Here is a 23,302-nt window from a genome sequence, read left to right as displayed (position 1 = left end):
AGAATCACAGAACGGTTTGGGTTGGAAAGGACCTTAAGATCATCCAGTTCCAACCCCCATGCCATGGGCAGGGACACCTCACACTAAACCATGGCACCCAAGGCTCTGTCCAAACTGGCTTTGAACACTGCCAGGGATGGCGCATTCAGAACCTCCCTGGGCAACCCATTCCAGTGCCTCACCACCCTCACAGTAAAGAACTTCCTTAGATCCAATCTAAACTTCCCCTGTTTAAGTTTTAACCCATTACCCCTTGTCCTATCACTACAGTCCCTTATGAAGAGTCCCTCCCCAGCACCCTTATAAGCCCCCTAAGTCATCCTCTAACCCTTCATGTCTCATTGGTACACAGTAAACTCTGGGATGCTCACAGGCTCCTGAACCCCATGGTTCACAGCACAGCCTGAGCAGGTCCTTTTATGTTCCCTGACACTCATTAGCCAGTTTTAAGAGAATGAAAAGAATGGAAAAATCTGATTTAGCCATTTCTTTTACGATATGCCCCTAAAAGGAGCCTCATAAAATATGAATTCCACTCAATGTGCCTGCTTCTAAATTCAGAACATGTGTCCGAGTGAATCTGTAGCTCAGGAAATGAAGGACAAACTGGGATGGGAGATCTGCAGACAGGCAGCTGCCCTCTCCCTGCCCTGCCCTGTCTTGCTTCCAGACGTGCTGAGCCCCTCTCCACCTCCAAGCAACCAGCCTGACACTTCAACTGCATGAGGAAACATGTCCCTGCCCTGCCAAATGCTTGGAGTTCAGCAAACCTCCTCTGCCAACCGTGCTGGGATGGAGAGAGGAGCTCTCAAATACCATTTGCAATCCGAAAGCTTTGGCAGGGGAAATTGCTTTTGATGTGTGCAAATGATTCCCTTGGCAATTTTCGGGGAGGTTTTTCTGTATCCGTTTCTGCCGTGTTAACTTTATGTTTGTAATAATTAATTTCACGATAATCAGCTCAACATTGTGAAGCGCGGAATCATTTCAAACCAGAAATCCCTCTTATTTTGCAAATACCAGAGCTGAAACATGAACAGAGATGGAAATGTCCTGGAGGCAGGGAGAAAAGAAGGGGGGGGGGGTCTATATTGCCTTGCCCTATGTAGAAGTTCAGCTTGCCCAGATGTTTTCTAGAATCCCAGCTTCCTCCTTGTGCTGAGGACTTCATTTACCTTCAGGTTAATGTTCTTCCACTCCTCCTCTAATTTTCTTGGGTTTTAAGGTGTGATACAGCCTTGCTGGAGCCTTTTCCAAGGCAGCAGCAATCGTCACCGGCTGAGCTCATTTCTCTCCAGTAGGGAAACAGCGTACCAGGGAGGCAAGAGTGCTGGCAGAGCAATAGGGAACATTTACAATAGTGTGTTTTGAGCCATCATAAATTACCCAGCGTGGCATGAGAGAGGGAGGGTGGGAGCTGGGTGTTTAATCAGACCCACATCAAGAAGTTGCAGAACCAAATCTTCACTCCTTCATGGGAAAATTGCCCAGTGGAGAGATGCTTTTACCTAGCAATTTATAAGCTGGCGCCATCCAAATGGATGCGATCCACTGATGCTAGGGGAGTTTATATGATCTTTCGGGCTCAGGTCCCTTGTGCACCCTTGGTTGCACCCTGCCTGGCTGCAGACATGCTGCTCTTGTCTTCTTGGTGATGATTAACCTGATATTTAATTGGGGACAGCGCCTGGGTATTTGCTAGCTGTCAAGCTCTGCTTCCCTCCATAGCAAAACACAAAGAGCAATGCAAGTAATTTTATGGGTAATGAAAAGGGTCAAACACATTTGATCTTTGATGAGAGAAGCCGTAGTAAATCCGTAACTGGGAGCTGGATGGATCAGGGTTTCTGAGCATAGAAAGGCAGAGAAAAAATTAGGAGGCGAGATGGGCTGATGGGTCAGTTTGGGAAGATGGATAGATGGCTAGATTAAATAAAGATCTACTTAGCCATCCATCTATGTGCCTTCAGTCTTCATCTAGAAGGAGAGCTCACTCGCTATGATGGGAAATGTATCAGGATTTAAGAAGTGAGATGGATAGGTGGAGGAACAGATGGATGCTTGGGTAGCTTTCTACCAATCCATCTCCATCTGTCCTTGCACCTAAATCTTTATCTAATCTAGTCGATGCAAGCAGATAAATAGCTGGAAACCTAAGTAGTTGGATAGAAAGGGGAAGAATTTAGGACAGTGTGAACAGAGAGAGGTTGTATTCACCCCCGAAAGACGTGTGTAGAGAATGAAAAGGAGAAGGGGACAGTGCTTTTGGAGCAGCCATGCCTGCCCTGCCCTTGTCCTCTGTGATGCTGCAGCTCTGCCCTGGCCATGCTGAGGGCTGCTGCTAACCTTGACGTTCTCCTCTGCTTGCTCAGGCTCTGCCCTTGGAGGTAATAATAACACATTGCAGAAGAGGGGGGAAAAAAGTAGGATTAAAAATATCTCTTTTTGCCTTGCCAGCTGCTGATGTCCCCTTTCCTCGGGCCTGGATGCAGGATCATCCAACAGAAAGTGATGGGGAAAGTCACTGCATTGGCTTTTTCTACACAAACAACACCATATATCACAGCCTCTGACACTGCAACATGAATCAAACCAGACAGCTGGAGTCTGTGCATCCCAGTCCTTCCACGTGCCTTGATCTGCCCAAGAGGTGGCTGTGGCCACCCAAAGGTGATAGCTCCAAGAGCTGAGCTCAGAGGTGTCATCGAGTCATAGAGCACCAGCTTGGGGGGGACCTCATAGATCCAACCTTCCTAGGCACAGCATGACCTAGACGGGATGTCCTGTCCAGCCCAATCTTAACAGTGCCCAATGGGAATCCACCACTTCCCTGGGCAGATTATTCCAATGGTTGGTTGTTCTCACTGGGGAAAAATTTCCTTGTGTCCAGTTAGAATCTTCCCAGGAGCAACTTGTGCCCATCGTCCCTCGTCGTCTCCATGGGACTCCTTGTAAAAAGTGAGTTTCCATCTTCCTTATAACCACCCTTTAAATACTGGAGATACGTGTTCTCATCTGTGAGAACAGCAGCTCGCTGTTCCCCATTTTTCTTAGGGAGAAGGATGCAAATATAAGGATGTTAAGGAGCTGAGCGCTGTACCATGCATCTCCAGCAGGCACCCCAGCGGGACATCCCTCCACCATCACAGCCACCCTGCAGCACCTTGAGCCTTTCATTCCAGTAAGTGTTCTTGCTCCGTGTCCATCAATACTGAGCACTGCTATTGTCACACCGATTTGCATCCCCGCTTTGTGTGCCAGGATCAATAAAGGAATCATGAGTGATATTTCAATAATAGTGATCATGATAATAAATGCAGCAACGTGCTGGATGCCCTTGTATTAAAAGATCCTGACCCCCAATTGTTGGATACCAGGAAATCTGCTTATTGATTTAATGACCTTTGGCTGAAGTCATGAGCAAAGATACTAGACAGAAAGAGGAATGCGGTGTGAAGGCAAAGTATCACTAAGACATATCCTGTTTGTCTGAATTTATCCGTTAGCCTCTACCTTCCCATGTCCTTGCCCACCTTGTTAGTCCCTAGGAATAGGGATGCCTCTGTGGTCCCATACAGGCGATTTTGTCCCCACCCTGGCAGTCACCAGTTTGGGTGTAAGGTGGGTGCTGCAATAGGGTTCTTGGGTGTCATCCTGCAGCTGCTTTTCCCATCTTTAGGGAATTCTGTGGGTATTTATTTCCCCCAACCTTAGGGCACCATTCCATAGTGAATGCTCCATCCCTAGCAGTGTTCAAGGCCAGGTTGGATGGGGCTTGAAGCAACCTGTTCTAGGGGAAGGTGTCCCTGCCCATGGCAGGGGGTAGGAACTGGATGATGTTAAGGTCCCTTCAACCCAAACCACTCTGGGATTCTATGTGCATCAACTTGGATGGCTGGGGCTGGTTTCTGCCTCTCCCCATCCGCTTTCCCCCAGGACAGTGTCTTGCTGAAAGCCTCTCTCCCGGTGAGACATAACCCCGTGATGAGCCAGTTGCTTAGCACGGATGAAAGTCAATGGGGAGCCGAGCGGGTGGAGGATTTTAATACCTATCCCTCTGTAACTGCTACGGAAAGGGAAAGTTCATTGGTTGTCGATATTACCCTGCTGTGATAAAAGCTTAAGAAGCTGCTTTGCAGATGCCCACTGCGAAGAGCATGCTATAAATGTTTCCAGAGTGAAGTGATACATCACAGCTCATGGTTGTTCCCACTGAGACAGATCCCAGCTCTGGCACCTTCCAGGGACACCCTTATGAAATGCAATCTACTGGCACCGGCACAATCAAACACATATTGTTCCCAGGTACAAAATTGGCCACCTGGGAATTAATACTGAGTGCTTTGCTCTTAGGTAGCTCTTCCATACGTCAGTCTTCAAATGAGTTAAAAATAAACGGTATTAGCATCAGCATCCCTATGCTGCCATGAGGGAAACTAAAGCATGGGCAGTCCCACTCCTTCCTGCCTATTGGCTGACCACTAGCACGGTCTTCTGATGAGACCCTATGTATAGATATGACTCTGTAAGTAGGAAAACTTTCTGTTTAGTCTGTTTTCCTAAGGAAATTAAGCTCAGAGAAGCTACACCCTGCATGTCTGTGTGTGTGTGCCTGTGCTTTCTAATATCTTTGTAGCTTTTGAACCTATTCTCTATTTTCAGGCAAGTTTGACAGATGCTTCATGATGCTTCTGCTGTCTCCTGTCAATAGCACCTGAGCAGAAGAGAAAGTCCTCCTGAAGTGAACTCACAGCATCATCACGAACTCGACTGGATGTGACACAGGTTATGGGGAAGAAGGTTTAATGACATGGAAAGTCTCAACCAGAACTCGGAGTCACCCACGGGACACAAACCTGCATGGAACCAGCCAACCTGGAGCCTGAGAGTCATGTAACTCTTCTCTTTTAACTCCTGGTCTTTCTGAGTCCCTATGGATGGAGGGATGTAGAGGTGAGCCTCAAATGCACTGGGCAAAACCAGTGCAGGGAAGGTGGGAAAGGGAGCCATGGCACCAAGAACATCAGGTAAAATGTCCCAATCTACATAGCTGAGATGAGAGGAGAACCCTTTCCTCCCCATTGCCAGCCTTTAACCATGCCCCATTTGAGTATTTCTCTGCTTAGATGTCCTGGAGCTGCATAAGAACCCTCTAGAAAGTTATTTATTTCAGCCCACTTACAGTGATTTCATTAATATATTCTGCAGAGTGGGTTTAGCATGTGAGTTCTTTAGTAAAATCATTACTGTATTAATGAGAGTTAACCTAAAGCCACTGAACATGACTTTAAAGGAATATCTCAAAGCTGCTGTTGAGATGGATGGGAGCAGATAGACCGTGTTTGTGAAATTATACGTAGTCAAATCAAACTGGAACTCATTAAATACAGCAAAATAATTCACGGAATAATTCACTCCAGCTGAATATGAGAAATTTGGAGAACCTTGGGTTGTTTGATTGAAAAATGGCTCATTTTTACACCCCCGTGTATGTGACAAAGGCGAAAAGATGAATTGAAGGTGCAGAGTTCCATCACCTTGGTGCCAAGGGCCTTCCATGGAGAGAGGTTCATTAAAACTGAGGATTGAGAAACTGATTTGAAAGAAGGTGCACGCTGTGCTTGGGGGATCTCCAGCATGATGGCTGGCTCCAGCAGTGTGCCCGGAGTGCTGTCCCTATGCCCCAAGCAGGGAGAAGTGTCTGCTCTTGAGGTAAGGGAGAAGTTATGACCCTTCTGTACAAGTCTGTAGCCCAGATCTCACCTCTGGTCCTGACTGCAGCTTTGGGAACGATCACCCTTGTTTTACACGATTGAGAACTCTGGCAGAGATAAGGTTCAGTTCATGCCTCTGCCCCTGTTTGCCTGTAGCCCCCTTCATGGCAGCAGGGAGGTGACTCCAGAGTTTGCCCTGGAACCTCCTGGCAAAAGAAAAGGCTTTAAACAAAATACGATTTTACAGTTCATTTCAGGTAATCACAGAGTCTATGTTCTGAAATGATCTTCTCAGCATTGCCTATGGAGAGAGGCAATGGCTGATTGGCATTCCATTACTAAACAGCTAAGCCATTCATAATGCAAAAAACCCGACTTGATGGGAAGATTTGATTCAGTTTTCAAGCTAGACTAATTCAAACCCCAGTGCTCTATAAATCAGAGCAAGTGTTCTTTATAAAAAAAATATAGCCAGAGCCCATGTGCAGAATCAGATCTATGATTTATGCCTGTATCCCATTAAACTGAAGGACAAGTGAGGGGAGCACAGGGCTGCCACTGAATTCTGTGTTCCCATCTTCCTTATAATAAACATACCCAATCACTCCAGGAACAGCCTCCATGTCTGAAGGACATCTGGGGACATCATAATTTCCTTTGGGGAGGGGACACAGCTGAGCTCTGCCCTCCTTTTGCTGCAGGGACAGCAAAGCCTGCAGAGGATGGAGCAGAGCAGGTCTTGTGCGTTGCAGCACCGTGGCCATGGAAAGGAGCTCCCAGTCGCAGCTATTTCCAATGCAGGCACTGCTCATGTGCAAATACAACACCCTGTGCACTGGTGTGTCACACACTGAGGATGCTGCACACTGCAGACATAGGCAGTGCTCTGCTGTGGCTTCTGGGGACTGCCATAGAGCTGTTTTCTCACCCAGTACAAGTTATTCCCTCGCTCCAGCTCTGCTGAACCCGGCGGTTTCTCCTTCCTTGCTGCACCACACAAGTCCTGAAGAATCCTGCTTGCAGAAAGCAAAGGAAAACAGCATTTCCCAACATGCTGACGCCGTGGTCCGCTGCTTCAAGAAGGGCTGGTGGGTGGGCTGCCTCCTCTGAGCAGCCCTTGGCTCACGGCATGTCTTGACAAACACAGACGTTGGTGTGCTGCCCAAGGATAGCCTGTGTGGGAGATGCTGGGATCCAGGACCAGCCTCCACATCCACCTGCATGGGTGAAACCATGGGCTGCTCTGCCTGTGGGGATGTTTACCCTGCTCTCCTCCACCCTCTGCCTGGCTGAACACTGGTATGAGTTGTGCTGGTGGTTTCCCAGTGGAAACCAGACTTCTCCAAGCCTGGGAAGCTGAGAAATGTGTGTCCTGAAGAGCAGAGCAGGGAATTAAATAGTAGATTTTGTGGATAAATGCAAGAGAGCAAGCCCAGAATTCACAGGATGGAGCATCCCTTCCCACAGAGCATGTGTGCTGCGGATCTCCAGCACCTTCATCCTGCACAGCAGGAGCTGAACTGGAGAGATGCCAAAAGGCTCAGCCACGTGAGGTCTGATGGAGAAGGGAGACTTGCCCCAGGAGTGCTCACCCTCGAGCTGCAGCAGATCAAAGCAGCCCAGAAAAAGCCCTAAATCCATTTCCTTCCCCCTGACGTTCCCCATTTGGTGACAGCTCCATCGCTCCTTGAAAGCCCAGCATCCTTTCCAACCTCGGCACAACCACCGGTGTCGCAGGCTGCACCAAATCCCTGCGTTTGGGTTGTTTTCTCTGCTCCCCAGGAATGAATTTACAAGCAGACCTCACTGCCTGTATCCTGATATTGTTTACTCTCTTATACTTCATAAAGTACCGGGTGCAGCCGGGGGCTGTTAACATCTGTTGGCAATCTAGCACTCCTAGGGAAAAGGATGCCATCCTTCAGGAGCCGTCAGTGACATTTTAAAAGCCATGTCTGAAATCCCCAAACAATTAAGAGGCATCTTTTTTACATTCCCTCCCTATCCGAGGCATTACGCAGTCAAGGCACCAGCTGAGAAGTACATGTTGATCTTGACAGGAAAAGCTACGATTAATGAATAATGGAGCACCAGCAATATATAACTTTCAGGCGGAGCCATCATAATTCAATCCAAACAGTAATATCAGGGCCTTTTCTTGGAGCAGTTAAATATTAAATAAAAAAGATGACATTTTATTTTCTTTTCCTTTGGCAGTTCTGCATCTCCTGATTCGAAGAAGAGTAAAGCAGAAAGTGCCACTGTGGAGAGGGAAGGAAAGTTGATGAGCAAGTTCACCTGCCCCCCAGCCCGGGCTGTGGAAGTGCTTAATGGAAGAGGAGAGCAGGTCTGTGACTGCTTTCCCACCTGGATTTGTGCCCTTTGTCTTTCTGTCGTCATTCATATTGCTGGGGTTGATCTAGGCAAAGAGTCCAAAGTCTTCTTGCTGGGTTTGGGTGCGGATGTGCTCTTTAAGACATCCCAGTAACCCACAGCCTGCACAGGAGCCTGGTTCAGTCATGCCTGGCTGAAGCAGATTTAATAACTGAAAGCAACTGAAAGCAATTTAGAGCAACTCTTGCTCTAATATGGCCCTTTTCTCTTTCCTTGTACTGCTGGGGAGCTCTGCTCCTGTGCAGTGCCCCAGAGGCAGCTCCTTGCTGCCCCGCTGCCCCGAGCCATTTCAGCTCTCCGCTTCAGCCCATCACCTTTCAAATCACCCCTTGCGCCCCCTCTCCCACCCCGTGTCCTTGCTACCAGATCAGAAACCTCCTCTGTGGCCTCTCTGCACGTCTACACCTCATTGACTCCTATTTCTTTCCAAATCTCACATCCCCCTTCCCAGGCCCTGCTCCTCTTCCCCTCTTCCTGGTGTCAGGGCTGACCGGTTTCATGAATTCCCCCAAGCGCTGCCCACTTCACTGCCTTCACTAATGACTCCATCAAGCATCTCCTGACATCTGGTATTTAACTCTCCTGACTGTTTTCACACCCATTTTGCACATCAGCATTACTGACCTGACCGTGGCAGCGCTGCCTGGGTCAGCTCCCAAGGTGAAATCCTGCTGCAGCAGCCACCCTCCTTGCATTGGTATTGATTAAATACATTGTGGTGACTCCTCTGTCACTGACCACAGTTCTCCTCGGTGCTAAGCGCTGTACAAAGATGCCTAGAAATGATGCTCACTGCAAGGAACTATGAGGAAAGAGAGAACAAAGAGGGAGGATGGGGATTTAGGTGAAGCAATGGATGCCTGATGGGCTGTGAGCGAAGGATGCTCATATTCAGCCCCTCTCCATAAGTCTCATCCTGTAAGTGTATGGCAAATGAACAGGATTTACTCTTAGCTGTTTTTTTCCAACTGGAAGAGCAAAACCTTTACTTCAGCCTGATAATACCTAAAGGGGCTGCAGGAAACCTGGAGAGGGGCTTTGGACAAGGGCTTGAAGGGACAGGATAGGGAATGGATTGAACCTGCCAGAGGGTAGACTGAGCTGAGCTCTTAGGCAGATGCTCTTCCCTGTGAGGGTGCTGAGGCACTGGCACACTGGAGCTGGATGAGCTTTAAGATCCTTTCCAACCCAAACCAGGCTGTGGTTCGGTGATATTATGATTCCTACCCTGATGGTGCCAGGCTCTGCTGCCAGGCAGAAGGGTTGTTCTAAGAGAAGTGGAGGGCAGGCTGTGGGGGTGCTCCATAGAACTGCCAAGAGCATTCCTGGCGTGGGAAACAAAGCCTCAATTCATGTTTAATCGCCTTTGCTGCAAGCTGAGCCCAAGCCTGCTCCCAAGGCTTCAAGGGGGGTGTCCAGTGGCCCATGAACACAGCGCATCCTTGAGCTGGGAGGGCAGGAAAGGAGCTGTTTGGAAGCTGTATGGGGGGCTCTGACAGCCAGCATCTCTCCAGACATCCCAAGACCATCCCCACTGTGCCAGTGCAGGTATGAGATGCTCTGGCCAGAGAGATGCTCTGCAGCACCTTGCTGGTCCTGCCTGAGTCCCCAGGCATATTGTTATTGCCAGGCCCTCATTACAGCAGCCTCATACTCTGATAACCCCTTCATCCTCTGCTCCAGCCATGTGAGACAGTGCAAGTGATGACAGTCCAAGAGTTCTGGCCATCCCAACTAGAGAGTCAAATGGTGTGGGAAAGGAAGTGGAGGAAGGTGATCTGAGCATCTGAGATCACACTGCATGTTAGGGCTGGAGCGAGAAACAGAGAGGTACATTCACCTCTGCAGATCATGCTTTATGTGAGAATACATGAGCAAAGCCTGCAGAAGCTCTGTCTCTCTCTCTCTCCTGCAACAGAGAGGGCTGCATTTCAGCACTGAAGTCCTGTACAATAACAGAGCTGATCCATCAGATAAGGGAGACAAACAGAAAAGGGAAGAGGTCCCTCTCTGAAATTCCACTTGAACGTAGCGCTTCATTCCTGAGCCAACACTGCCTCCACAGCAATGCAATAACCCCGTTCCCAAAAAGTTACCAAACAGAGGCATTTAAGTGGAAGGACTTGGAGAACCAACAGCACAGCTAAGCAAATAGCTGCGTGCATTCAGCATGGGTTCGGCAGCCCCCACGGCCAGCAGGCGAGACAACACTGAACACAAACCAAACAGAGTTAATCTGCGGCTCAGGCCATTTCCCAAAGCCTTTCCCCACCAGCAGCTTTGGTTTCCTTCCCCATCTCTTTTCCAACCCCTTTTTCCAAAGGACGCTATTTCCCCAGTCAGCTTTTCTTGGGAATAGCTTCCGCTTTCAAAATCAAAGGAGCTGGCTTTTTTTTCCCCTCTATGATTGGAAGTCTATCGTGGTTTTGGAGTGGGTGGGGGAGAGTGGATAGCAGTAGAAACACACATTGTGAGGCCTTTAATTCTGTCCAGATAAGAGAACTGCACTAAATCATTTCCAAAAAGAGAGTAAAGGTTAAGAAGGCTCCGTGCTGTTCAGAACTATCTCAGTAATTCCATCAGAGAGAGAACTGGTAAAGAGCAAGCACGATGGAGCAAAATAGATTTTCCTTGGGAGTTTAACATCATTTTTGTTTCAATGGGATTAGAAGGAAGTCTCTCAACAAACAGGCTCTTCTTTCCCAAGGGAAAAGAAGGCTTGGACAGTCAGCCTGCAGACTCAGAACCTCTTACAAGGTTTGCCCATAAACCCTTGCCAACCTGCTGCAACACATCCATTTACGCTGCTGGGATGCTTTCCTGCTGAGCTCACTCTGCTCCCACAGGATCCAGCTCTTGGCATCCTCCTCTGGAGAGCTGCACCTCTGCTGCCAGCACAGGTCAGCACTGCAGCAAAGGGGCGCATGGTTTACGGGACTGGGATTTGGAGAGGGGATGGTGGTCAGGAGGTTCCCCCACCAAGGCTGGGATTGGTTTCATGGGGGCTGCCTGCTTCCTGCTGCAAATGTCAGTATTTCATTGGGAAAACAACAGAATCCTTGGCTTTCAGGGGGCATTTTATCTGTTTTTGAGCCTGATGCTGTGCCATAAATGTTCCTAAATGAAAGCTCCTCTTCCTGAATCTGCTCATGAGCCACTGTTCCCTTCCTTTTACCAGTTCAGGCTACCTCCATCCTGAGCCCAAGTACTGTTAACTTGCAAATGGCCTAATGGATGTCCCCTGCCAGCAGGATGTCAGTAATGTTTTGCAGCAATAGTTCTTTATTTTAGAGGTTCCAAGGTGCCCCAATGACAGGAAGCATCATAACTTCCTTCCTCGAGCCATGGAAGGGCGAGTGAGAAGGAAAGCAGGAAGCAAGGAGCTGAATCTGCAGATGCCCTACCCATGAGGAGTACTTGCCTCCTTCTAAAGCAGCATCATCTTAAGCCTTCATCCCGGAGGCAGCAGCACATCCATCCTGGGCAGACAGTGAGGACAAAGCCTTCATCCTGGAGGCAGCAGCACATCCATCCTGGGCAGACAGTGAGGCCAGTGAGGTCCCTGGGAGCACGGAGGTAGGAAGGAGCATTGAAGCAAAGCAGCCTATTTTCACAGCAGGCTGTGGAAAAGATGCTTTTGGGGAACAACAGGAAAATGTGGGCCCCAAATTGTCTCAAGACAGAGTTTACCAGCAGCATCAATGCAGCTTGAGGGGGGCTCTGTGCTATGGCAGAGCTTATGTTGTACCGAGAGAGATCTCATTGCTAACCACCATCTGTAAGCTCCGGTTGTAACACAGATGAAGCTGAACTTTTAAAACACATTTCAAGCAAGCATCTGAAAGCACTTTGCAAACAAACATGAAGGTGTTAAGCTTCACAGCAACTAGGTGAAGATGAATATCTGTCTTCTAATTAGAGATTCAGAGAGGTGGAAGCATAAGGAATAGGATTCAGCATGGCACAAAGTGAATGTTTAAACCAACACCTAGTCTGGGGAATCAGATGGATTTGATGGGGGATAGGTGTATGTGTAAATCTGCTGTGTTATGGACTTTGGCATTTTCAGAGCTGGCTAAAGGAATGAGGGACCCATTGACACACAGGGAACTGGAAAAACAATACTTGTACATTAATTGTCTGTGTCAGCCCAACATCCCCACGCATAGAATGGGATTTGCAGTGTGGTTTTGAGATGGGACTTTATGTGCTGGTGTAAATGCTGCAGAACAACAGGTATTTAACTGGAAAATGCCCTTTTGTTCCCATCTGTTTCTTGCTTTCACACTCTGCCCTTGGACCCTGCACTGACCTAGGCAGCAGCCACTGGTATGTCCCCTGTAAGACAGGAGCAGAGAGCCTGCAGACAGGCTAGTTTGGGACAGGTCCTCCATGCCATGTGCAGAACACAGTCCCTCTCTGGCCACCCTTCCCTCTCCACAGGCTGCTGTAGGGAGCAATGACTTCAAAATGGCTTTAAAAATGGCTTAGCACAGAGCCAAGGTGGAGCAGGACCTCCTTTGAGTGCTGCGGCAGCCTCTGTCCTCCCCTTTTCTTTAGCACTCCTGGTCCCCAGGAGCCCTTTTGGGCAGGAATAACACCCAAACCCAGTCACGAGGACATAGCTTTGGTGGGAAGCTCTGGCTGAAATTCAGCTGAGCGCAGCTTTTGGGCTGGGCTCCCACCAGTCTCAGCCAGGCTTTGTCAGGGCTCAGTCCCTCATGTCCTTTGTTGCTTCTGCAAAGCCCTTAGAGATGCCACAGCACAAAAGCAAGCAGAACATAGAATCATAGAATAGTTAGGGTTGGAAAGGACCTTAAGATCATCCAGTTCCAATCCCCTGCCATGGGCAGGGACACCTCGCTCTAAACCATCTCACCCAAGGCCTCGTCCAACCTGGCCTTGAACACTGCCAGGGATGGAGCATTCACAACCTCTTTGGGCAAACCCATTCCAGTGCCCCACCACCCTTACAGGAAAGAATTTCCTCCTTATATCCAATCTGAACTTCCCCTGTTTCAGTTTTAACCCATTACCCCTTGTCCTATCACTACAGTCCCTAATGAAGAGTCCATCCCCAGCATCCCTATGCTCTTACATCCCTGCTTGCTGTCCAAGGGCAGGGAGATTTCAACCTTCTCCCTTCTCAAGGGAAAATAGGGCAGGCAGGGAGAGAGGGAAGGGGAGGCAGGGCTGGTGCCTCAGCATCCCTGCTTGGGAGTGCTCCTGGGGAAAGGAAGATAACCAGGACCTCAGGGACCTGAGCCAAACCGAAGGGATGCCTCACCAAAACAACATCACTCATCCGTGCAGCATTCCTGCGGGAATCAGGTGTTAATGGGGTGTTACATTTGTCTTGCTGACAGCAGGCATCGCCGATAAGAGTTAATCAGCTATAAATAAATAACTAATCATGAGAAACCCCCTCCATTACCTACCAACAAGGCTATTCGTGCCGTTATTATTTATTTATTTATAGTGTTCCTCTTATCTTACAGAGAGGATGGGGGGGGGGAACCAACAACAAAGATAAAGATGTTGGGTAAATCCAGCATGGCTGGATGATGCTATTGGCCCTCAGTATTTCAGTGCTACAGAGCAGGCATCTGCTTCGTGCTCCTGGCTGATAGCAACCACCAGCAGCTTTATCACTAGTTCATTTTCCAGGCAAATATTTTTCAAGTGCAAACGGGGTCTTTCAAAGCCTTGCATGTGCATGTACAACATGCACAAAGAAGCTGTTTCTGCAGGATTTGTGCTGGAGTCAGGCTGGACCGAAGGGAAAGGGGTTCTCCTAAGAAGAGTTGTTAGCAAGCTGCAGGATAATCAATAGACTTGATGAAGATGCAGTGGGGTTTTGTAGTCTAGAGTGCATGGTTTTGTCATAAACAGGAATAATTGATCATTCAATTGATCATTCATCAGCTAGCATGGTGGAAAAGAGTATAGCAGGTATTCTGTGGGTATTTGCTCCTGTAGGCAAATCACTTTGTCTATGAACCCAAGCTAGATCCACATCAAGGATCCACCATCCACCACCAGGGTGAAATGAGGAGCTGATGCTGACTCTGGCAGTGGTCATTCTTGCCCCTCCATGGAACCACATCATGCTTTGCTAATGTGCTGTGGAGAGTGCAATGTGGAACCAGCTGAGCTTGGGGTTGGATATGCAGGTGGCAGAAGAACTTGTGCCTAAGAGCTCAGCTCAGTCTCCCCTTGGGCAGGTTCAAGCCATTCCCCTTGTCCTGTCCCTACAGGCCCTTGTCCCAAGCCCCTCTCCAGGTTTCCTGCAGTCCCTTCAGGCACTGGAGCTGCTCTAAGGTTTCCCCTTCAGGAGCCTTCTCTTCTCCAGGCTGCCCCAGCCCAGCTCTCTCAGCCTGGCTCCAGAGCAGAGCTGCTCCAGCCCTCGCAGCATCCCCATGGCCTCTTCTGGCCTCACTCCAACAGCTCCACGTCCTTTTTATGTACGGTGAGACCTCGGCCAAGATGAAACTCTGCTTATGTGACCTTCATTTAAAGCTCATTGCTCTCCCGTCTGTGGCAGTTTAAGTCCCGTGCTCACTGACTCATGAGGGCAAAAGCTCCCTTTGACCCATCAAAACTCCCTGGATCACTCTCTTCTTTGATGACTTATGTTCAGGTCCTGCATCCCCCTGTCAGGATGCAGCTCTTGGTGGCATCATTTGGCCATTCCCAGCTGTAGCAGTTTTCCCAAGCAAAGCCACCTTCCCAAGTGTTCAGTGCAGTTACTGTATTTTCACATGAGTATCAATGGGATCTTGTCTGTTAAAATCCCATCTATTTGAGCGTACAATTTTCCTGCAGTCAGAATCTATTAGTGAAATCTCAGCCCGGGTGACAAGATAACAGAATCCTCAAATTAAATCGGGTTGCCACAATTACAGCTTCCCCCCTTTCTTTCCCAGCATTAACACCATAAACGCTAATGTCAAGATAAGATCTGAATTCCATCCTGACAAGGCAAATGTTATCAGAGATCAGTTAATTACACACTGGATTTCAACAGAGGCAAATAACCCCCCTGTGGGTTAGTGTGGAAACTGCTGTCTTGCCATCAGCTTTTCCCTGGGCCACCAGGCACACTTCCCCCATCCATCCCTCCTTTTTCCACCATGCTAAGGAAATGGGATCCACATTTTCCACCTGGTTTTAGACCTTGCCCCAGGGGTGCCCTAGAGCCCATTGCTGACACTGAAGAGGTGGAGGATGTTTCAAGTGTTACCTGAAGGAAAGGATTTGCAGCAAAAGAGAAAACCTGGTTTTGTTGGAAAGGAGCCCCCACCACTCTGCAAAGAGCTGGGGAGAGAAGCAGGAGCTTCTGATAGAGAAAAGGCTTTTTGTGAGAGCTGGGTAATGATGCCCCATGGAGGTCTTGCTCCGAGGTGGACTCTCCCCACTGCCTTTGCTCACTGTCTCAACCAGGCTCTTGGAGGCTGTAAGACCTGAAGCAAGAAACAAGGGCCCAAACCAGAAACTCATATGGAAAATCAGAGGTTGTAGGTACCTCTCTTTGCTGCATTAAGAACCATGTTCAGTCCTACATGGTAACTACTGAATCGCTTCTTTTGTGCTTAAACACAGATGGTGGTACGAATGCAACCCATCATGGGGATTGCACCAGTTAAGGATATGTCCCAAACTGTCTTGCTGGAAAATACCTTTGTCGAATCTGCCCTTATCTCCCAATCCATGCCTGTCTCTACAAGCTCTGTCTTATTCCCCTGTTCTGCTTCTTTCTGTCCTGCAAACATATGCAGGGTGTTCCTGGGAATGGCAGGGTTTACTCATCCGCTGATAACTCCAATCTAGTCTAACAAAGAAGCAAATGCACAATGACATCTCTTGCACAAAGAGCTGTCATAAACTGCGGCTGGCAATCCAAGAGGTATAAATGCTCTTTCGATTAAGTGCCTCATTGAGGTAAGTTGATGATGCTCCATTAGGCTGAAGTGATAGACTTCTAGTTCTCCACACAATGGGTAGGGAGAGGGATTCGGTGCTGGAGCAGGCAGGGCGATGCTCTTGCTTTCTCTGCTCTCCTGCAGTCCTCTTCACTCCAGGCTGCTACTTATTGCAGCTTCCCCACTTCTGCACAGGGGAAAGCTCTTTATTCCCCATCACCCTGCACTGGGCTCAGGGATGGACACCCAGCACCCTGGCTGGGCTCCCTGCAGACAGAAACACACTGGGCAAACCCCACTATGGGCTGTAGCATGGTAATAGCTCAGCAACATGATGGGAATGGCAGGGGCACAGCACTTGGGCTTCTGGAATCATTCCTTTCTCCCTTTTTCCCTCCATCTGCCATGCCTTTTCTTGCTGGCTTTCTGCAGGACACTGGTCTTGATGCAGCTTTTGGAGTGCCAGAGAACTGCATCAAATCTGCTCTGTATTTTTACAGTGCAATAAAAGGCTCTACACCCCCCCAGGTATAATAAATGATACCAACATTTTGAGCTTGTTGCTGCAGCTTTTCTTTAAATCAGGAGAAAAAAACTGAGAAAGCCAAAGGACAGGGGTGATTTATGGATCCGGGATGCAGTCAGGGTCCTGGCAGTGGCAACAGGGATCACTTAGGAGCAGTCCCAGGCTTTCCACCTGAGGTGTGGAATCAGTGTCACTCCAATCAGTGTCCCTGTGGTTAGGCTTTGCCCAAGGAGGTCCTCCAGTTCTGCACTAGAATTATCCTAAGTACAATCAAGCCCAGCCCAAGTCAAGCAAGAAATTAAGATTCTCATTATTTAAACAGGAGCCAACTGCATGAGAGTGGAAAATGGTGGGACCCCGCTATTAATTACTTCAGTTTTACTTGCGATTGGTGACAGTTCCTGTCGTGCCTGCTGGGACACGGGAGGAGCTCCATCCATCACAGACCTGTTAGTGGTGCGCACTGGGAGAGGCACCACTGCTGCCTGATTCCTCTTTTCCATTCCACACACAGAGTGCTCCCTGTCCCTTATTAAACAGAGGAAAATTGAAGAACAAATTGGAATATGTAAAATGCTTGTTACTTGCATTTTCCACTTGGCTGGTGTTTCCCGATAGGCTGTTTGTGGGGTGTCCGTTATTCTTATTCACCAAGATAGCTACTATTAGCTTTGTTACTCCCTTATTGAACACAAAGGTATCAACTTTCCCTCTTACCTGGATGAAATAGGATGCAATTGCTTTCATGGTGAACAGGTCCCAAGCAAGTGCCATACTGGCTGGACCAGTGTGACAGCTTCTTGGCGAGCTTGGCGAGGGATACATGTGAAACCATCACTTCTGCTTTAGAATGATCTATTTTACACCGAGGCATTAGACACAGACATAAAGAAACCCAGCATTTAATTGCAGAGAAAACCCCATGGATGGGAATATAAAATCAAGCTCAGGTTTTATTTGCTTGCAGAAAGCAGAAGAGATGGGTCACTGTCAGTAATTGCCTGTGGAGTAACGAAGATCCATTCCCTGAGAAGCCTGCCCAGAATTTACACCAAACCCTCTTAAGTACGTACTCAAACAGGACTTCCATCACATCAAACTTGTCAAAAGCGGGTAATGCAGATGAAACACTTTAAAAGAATCTCATTTTCAGGACAAGCTGATCACTCTTTCCTTGAAATTAAAGCCCTTGTAGAAGATCTTAATTTAAGCAGTCAAAGATTAAGCTGCCCAGCATGATTGCCTGCTTTTGCTGCTGAATTTACTGGCATTTAGCAAGCAGCATAAGGCTGCTAATGGTGTGTCACCGTGCTTCTGAGACCCAGTGGGCTGGAAAATATCAATTGGAGGACAGAAAGCAGACCACCTCCTGCAAAAAATAGAGGCATGTCCAGCTTTGCTGAGGCCAAGAGTGGTGCTGTTGTTATTTCCTGGTCTGGATGCTGACACTGATGAGGAAGAAATCAGTTGGGAAACAATCATTATATAAATAGAGGAAATAAGGCTTGAAGATGTTCCCCCTTGAAGAGGGGTCATCTGCTGTCAGGGTGGACTTAATGGCCCTATGAATTGATCTTCACCTCTAGAGAAGGACCTTGGTCCTTAGTGGTAGCAGAGTCCCTGTATGACCTTGGCATAGCCTATCAGCTCTTGGTCCTGCTCCTTGGCATTTCATGCACCCAGTCTAGAAGGCAAATTGAAGATGCTGTCTCCTAAACAGTTGTTTAGGGGAAACTTGAGCAATGGCCCCGCTGGAGGAGGGCTGGTTTACTTTCAGAAGGGTATAATACAAGTACAGACTGAGAGCAGGGCGAGAGGGTGTCAAAGGGACAAACAGAGGGATAAAAAAGAGGAATCAGATGAAGAAACCCAGTGAACAAAACCTATTTCCTTGAGGTATTTGGGCTCCCGGTCAACTCCAGTATCAGCGAGCAGCAGGGAGCCTTCCTTATATATTATTTATTTAGGCTTAAAAAGAAACGTTCCCTTGTTTGACAGCTTCTGCCGGGATTTTTGTGCCATTTTCTTTTCTTTCCTTGTGTTTTTATTACCTTTTTTTCTGTCTTATCTTAACAGAGCCACTCTGCCTCCATTTGCTTTTATAGACATGACTTCAAGGCATGACCTCAGTGGTAGCACTTGTCAGTTGGGAGCTCAGATAGCCTTGGGCTGGAAGCAGGCTCAGCCTTGCTCCTGCTTCCCCTCCTTGCCCCAACTCTGATCTGCCCAGTGCTTTGTATCATAGCCTCGATGTCGAGGGATACTTTGTGCTGCTGATTGGTAAGAGGTAGAGTCGAGCATGTTGCTTGCTGTCCCTGGAGGATAACTCTTCATTATTGATGTGGAAAGTGGGGAATAAAAGAGGCTATTACACTTTTTATCTTCAGGGAACATTTTTTCTTGTACTCTCCATCCTCTCCCTTCAGATATGAAAGCATTTCAATTCAGAGAATCATTCTGAGTACAATGAAGAGAAGTCAGTTCTGAGAGCAGCAGGCACATTTATTTACAGTGCAGGTGACTTGTAACATGTCTCTACCATGTATGCTTTTATTATTCCCTGACAATCCCTGAGACAGGATGTCTTGTTCCTGGAGTGCCACAGCTGTGCTGCTTTTTACAGTCATTAAACCCGGCTTTGAAATCATAAGAAAAAATCCAGTTCCTCCAGTTCAAATAGGCCTGAAGAAACGGCACATAAAGGAAGTGAAACAGCATTCCTTGGACTGAACCACAAGCTAGAGGAAGATCAAAGGACAGTGGGTGAAGAAAACGTCCCCTTTAGGGGTATCAGAAGTGGTTTCTGCTTGGTGCCACGTGAGGAGAAAGCATCATCCCGCACTTTGCAGATGGGAAAGCCCATGGACATCTGCACACAGCTGGCATGCAGTGGTGCTCGTGTTTGCCAGCTAGCCAGCCAAGTGGAAAATGGGTATTTGTAGGTACAAGCCCTTTGATTTTCCACTAGGACAAGAACACAGGCAGGCAGGGATGGGAACGTAAATCAGAGCTCACTGATACGGATCCAAGAAAGCTTCCAGATCAATATTCAAACGAGTGAGCTAGTAAAAGAAAACCACACTCCCTCTCTATTCCATCAGCTCTGCACGTGGCTGCTTATCTCATCTATCTGCTACCTCATCTGTCTGCTACCTCATCTATCTGCTACCTCATCTATCTGCTATCTCTTCCCAGGCTTCTCCTTCCAAATCTGCAGCACCATCTAACCCTCTAATAATTTGTCTGTGTTCCAGTCTCACTTCTACAAGGAAAGAATCAGGGCACTTGGCACCTGATAGCGAGACCTCCTTTCACTATTTACTCATGTACAGGAGGCATGGGAATGAAATGAGGATAAGAGATGCTGACACCATGTTTCATCCTGCACAGGCAACACTGCTGCTGGTGGAGTTGATTGCAATCCACTGGGAAATACTTGGCGCTCTGGTAGCTCCAGGTAAGAAACTGCTGTCATTTTCCTCTTTGATTTTAGCATTGCTGAAGTCAGGGGAAGAAACATTTGGATGCTATCGAGAGGGTCAATACATTGTTAAACGTCAGCGTTGGTTGGAACAACTAAGCCTTTTGGGTATAACCACCCTTGGTGTCATAGCTGCTGTCCCTTCCCTATGGTGGGCTGTTGCTGCCTGTAGTGATACAACATCACAAGAAAATGCCTGAAAAGTGACTCAAAAAGGGAGGGTTACATGAACCTAGCAGGCAGCTCTCATTTTACACAGTTTGCCTACTGGGCCAGGGATTTGTAGCTGAAATGCCATCTGTACTTTGTAGGCTCTTATCTCTCTGGTGTGCTGAGATAGCACCTGATTACCATAGTATCGGAGCATCTAGCTCTCTGTGATGTATTCATCCTCATAGCAAGCCTGGGGATAGGTAAGTGCTATTATCTTCCTTGTACAGATGGGGAATGCTTCATTGCGGCCCAGACCCCCACTTCGGGGTGCAGTGATACAGAGGGTAATAGTCACTTATGAAAAATGGAGTAGTTTGTAGTGGTATGGGCATGAAATTCATCTCGCTGTGTCAGAAGTCCACCATAGAGCTGTCTCCATAGGAGGTGGCTGTCAGTGGGGAGGTCGAGCTGAGCTCTTAGGCAGAAGCTCTTCCCTGTGAGGGTGCTGGGGCGCTGGCACAGGGTGCCCAGAGAAGCTGTGGCTGCCCCATCCCTGGCAGTGTTCAAAGCCAGGTTGGACAGGGCTGCTCCATGCACTCCTATTTCTAGAGGTCCCTCCTCATGCTCTGCTGTTCCCTTCTTCTTGCAGGCACTATTTCAAACCAGGGCTAGTGAAGGCCAGGTATGTGAGTGTGGGTGGGAGTTTGATTTGTGTCTATAGACGTGCATTGTGTACCAATACAGGAACTTTGACGTCGTTCGGGCGAGCTTGCCCAGGCAGCAAACTCCACATTGATGTGCAAACAAGGAGACAGCCACATGAAATGGAGGGAGCGGATGCTAATGAATGTTCCTTAGGCTTTAGGAAAAGATATTGCCCAATGCTGTGGAAAATTAAAACTTGTTTCTAATGTGTTTGGGAAATTCAATGCTACAACTCAAAGATGAATGGGACGAGACTTCAATCTGAGCCGACCCAGTTTTGTTGGAATGCCATTTGCTATGGTGTTTGCTCCCTTGCAGAAACCAGGAGACAACCTAATTACTTCTTGCATTCTGCACATAAATTATTGCTCCCAAACATTTAAAGGAGACAGGAAGGGATGCTGGGAAAGGTGCTAAAGGAACCGTTCTTCATCCACAGTGGGCATGTGCATGATCAGAAATGGAAGGACTGATGCTGCAATGTCACCAGTGGTTGTCACGAGGAAGCTTCTTGGCCTCTGAGTGCGTCCCAGCTTGTTGAGGTCACTCCTGCAAGATGGGGTGGCAATAGGAATGACTGGGATTAAATTCACTTTGGAATGAAAAGATCTCCTTGACTCAAGAGGATCTGAAGTGTAGAGGGGTTTGCTCGTCTTAGGGTTTCTTGAGATGGACCCGACTTTCATCTTTTCACTTAACATATTGCCCCCACTGAACACACATACACAAAGATCCTCTCCTGCATTAAACTGAATGATCACATCCAGCTACCTGAAAAGCTGCCTTGCAAAAAATCCCTTGCCGAGCATAAAATAAAACCAGAGGACCCCTTCTCGCCTTCATTCTTAGAGGAAAAGATTCAGAAACAACAGGATTTATGGAAATTCCTTAGAAGAAGATGAGAGTTTGAGCTTCATCTTCCTTAAATAGCCCTCTGTGAGGCTTAAGAAAGCTTTTCGCACATGCTGAGCTTTCAGAGCCATGGGCCAGGTTCCCCCCAAGGCACTGATCTTGCACAGCTCAGTAAAATGCAGAGGTTGGCTAAATCTGAGCTCCAAATCGCATCACTAACACGGATGCACCGCATCCAAAACAGCGTGTCCAGCACTGACCCACCACATCTGTCACACTGACCTTCACCCACCAGGTCACTTGTCAGCAGCTCCACATTCCCAGCTGGTGCCGTGCTGGAGGATGGAAATGAGCCTGTTTGAGCTGACGGGAGCTCAGCAGAAACTCATCAGCAGATGAGCAAAGTTTACAGCTCAGATGAAAGGCTTTAGAACTTGTCTCGGGGAGGTTCGGGGCCCTTTGTGCCCTGTTGATGGAATTCCATCACCTTGTAACTGTGACAGGTTATAATCAAGCTGCCCGATTTGAATCTTGTCCATAGCTAGGAGTTTTAATTTGATATTCATCATTTGCTCCATCTGGATCATGAATGCCTGCTAAAAGGAAAGCCTCCCTGACCTGCTTCCTCTGGGCAACGGGCTAACTTCCTCGTGCAGCCAGCCAGCAATTGAGGTGTTTCAGTGTTGGTACCCAAGAGATGGATGTTAAGGGCAAGTGGTTCATCAGAAAGGCTTTTTACTCTTTGCTGGACTACCTAAGAGGAAAAGGCATTAAACATCCAGGCTAATCACCTGTGTGATAGCACTCCACATTGTGAGTTTCATGTGGCTCCTGATGGAGAAATTATCACTGTAGGACCTAAAAAAGGGTCAGTTGTGCTCAGTAGGCAGGACTGTGTCCTGAGAGATCCTTCAGCTGGAGCACAAAGGCCTCCAGCAAAAGAAGTAAGACTATTCAACCAGAAGGTGTGCTTCAAACACTTCATCAGGGTCACAGAGCAAAGGTAAGCCTTCTGTCTGGAAGTGAATTGTGTGAAGCGAAGGTGTCACTCTTCTTGTTACCACTTGCTCTCACCCCTGATTGCATGGCAAAAGGGACAGGAAAGCCTCAACACTCCATCATTGTAAGTGAAACATCTTATTCTGGTCAAAAGTCATTTTAGGACTAATAATTGCTTGCTTCTGTATGGCTTTTTGGGAAGGGGGACGCTTTAGACCATGCTTGTGGGGTCTCCTCCACAATCATCATGAATATTTTTAAGTAGCTACATGAGTCCAGGTCTACCGCATGAAAAGAAAGGCTAGTTGAATTTAATAGTACTTTGGTGCTATTTGTCTTCATATGGACAGAGGTCTCTGACCCCACTGAGGTGCAAGAGCAATAGGGAGGGCATGGGAATGAAAGGAGCAACCACGGTCCAGCTGCCCATCAGTTGGTGCTGGTTTGCTTTGTGCCCATCGCTCGTGGTGTCCTGCCGAGAAGTGCCAGCTCTCTGGGATGCAGCTTTGCAGGCCATGATCTGGAACTGTCTATCATCATTAGAGCACTTTGCTTT

At 47.9% G+C, this 23,302-nt stretch overlaps 1 long non-coding RNA gene across 1 annotated transcript; it reads left to right on the top strand.

Annotated features, from left to right (window-relative positions):
• Window positions 1–18,635: 18,635 nt before the first annotated feature.
• LOC133216275 (uncharacterized) lies at window positions 18,636–22,771 on the top strand. The gene is made up of 3 exons (XR_009726602.1): window positions 18,636–18,836; window positions 19,811–20,013; window positions 21,214–22,771. It is a non-coding gene; the product is annotated as an uncharacterized LOC133216275 (long non-coding RNA).
• Window positions 22,772–23,302: the final 531 nt, after the last annotated feature.

The sequence above is a fragment of the Neopsephotus bourkii genome, unplaced genomic scaffold, assembly GCF_033783945.1.
Source record: "Neopsephotus bourkii isolate Nb327-2 ecotype Australia unplaced genomic scaffold, CSIRO-AGI_Nbou_v1 NB_1036, whole genome shotgun sequence".
In the NCBI taxonomy this organism is placed as follows: domain Eukaryota; kingdom Metazoa; phylum Chordata; class Aves; order Psittaciformes; family Psittacidae; genus Neopsephotus; species Neopsephotus bourkii.
This window is presented reverse-complemented; position numbering and strand designations above follow the sequence as displayed.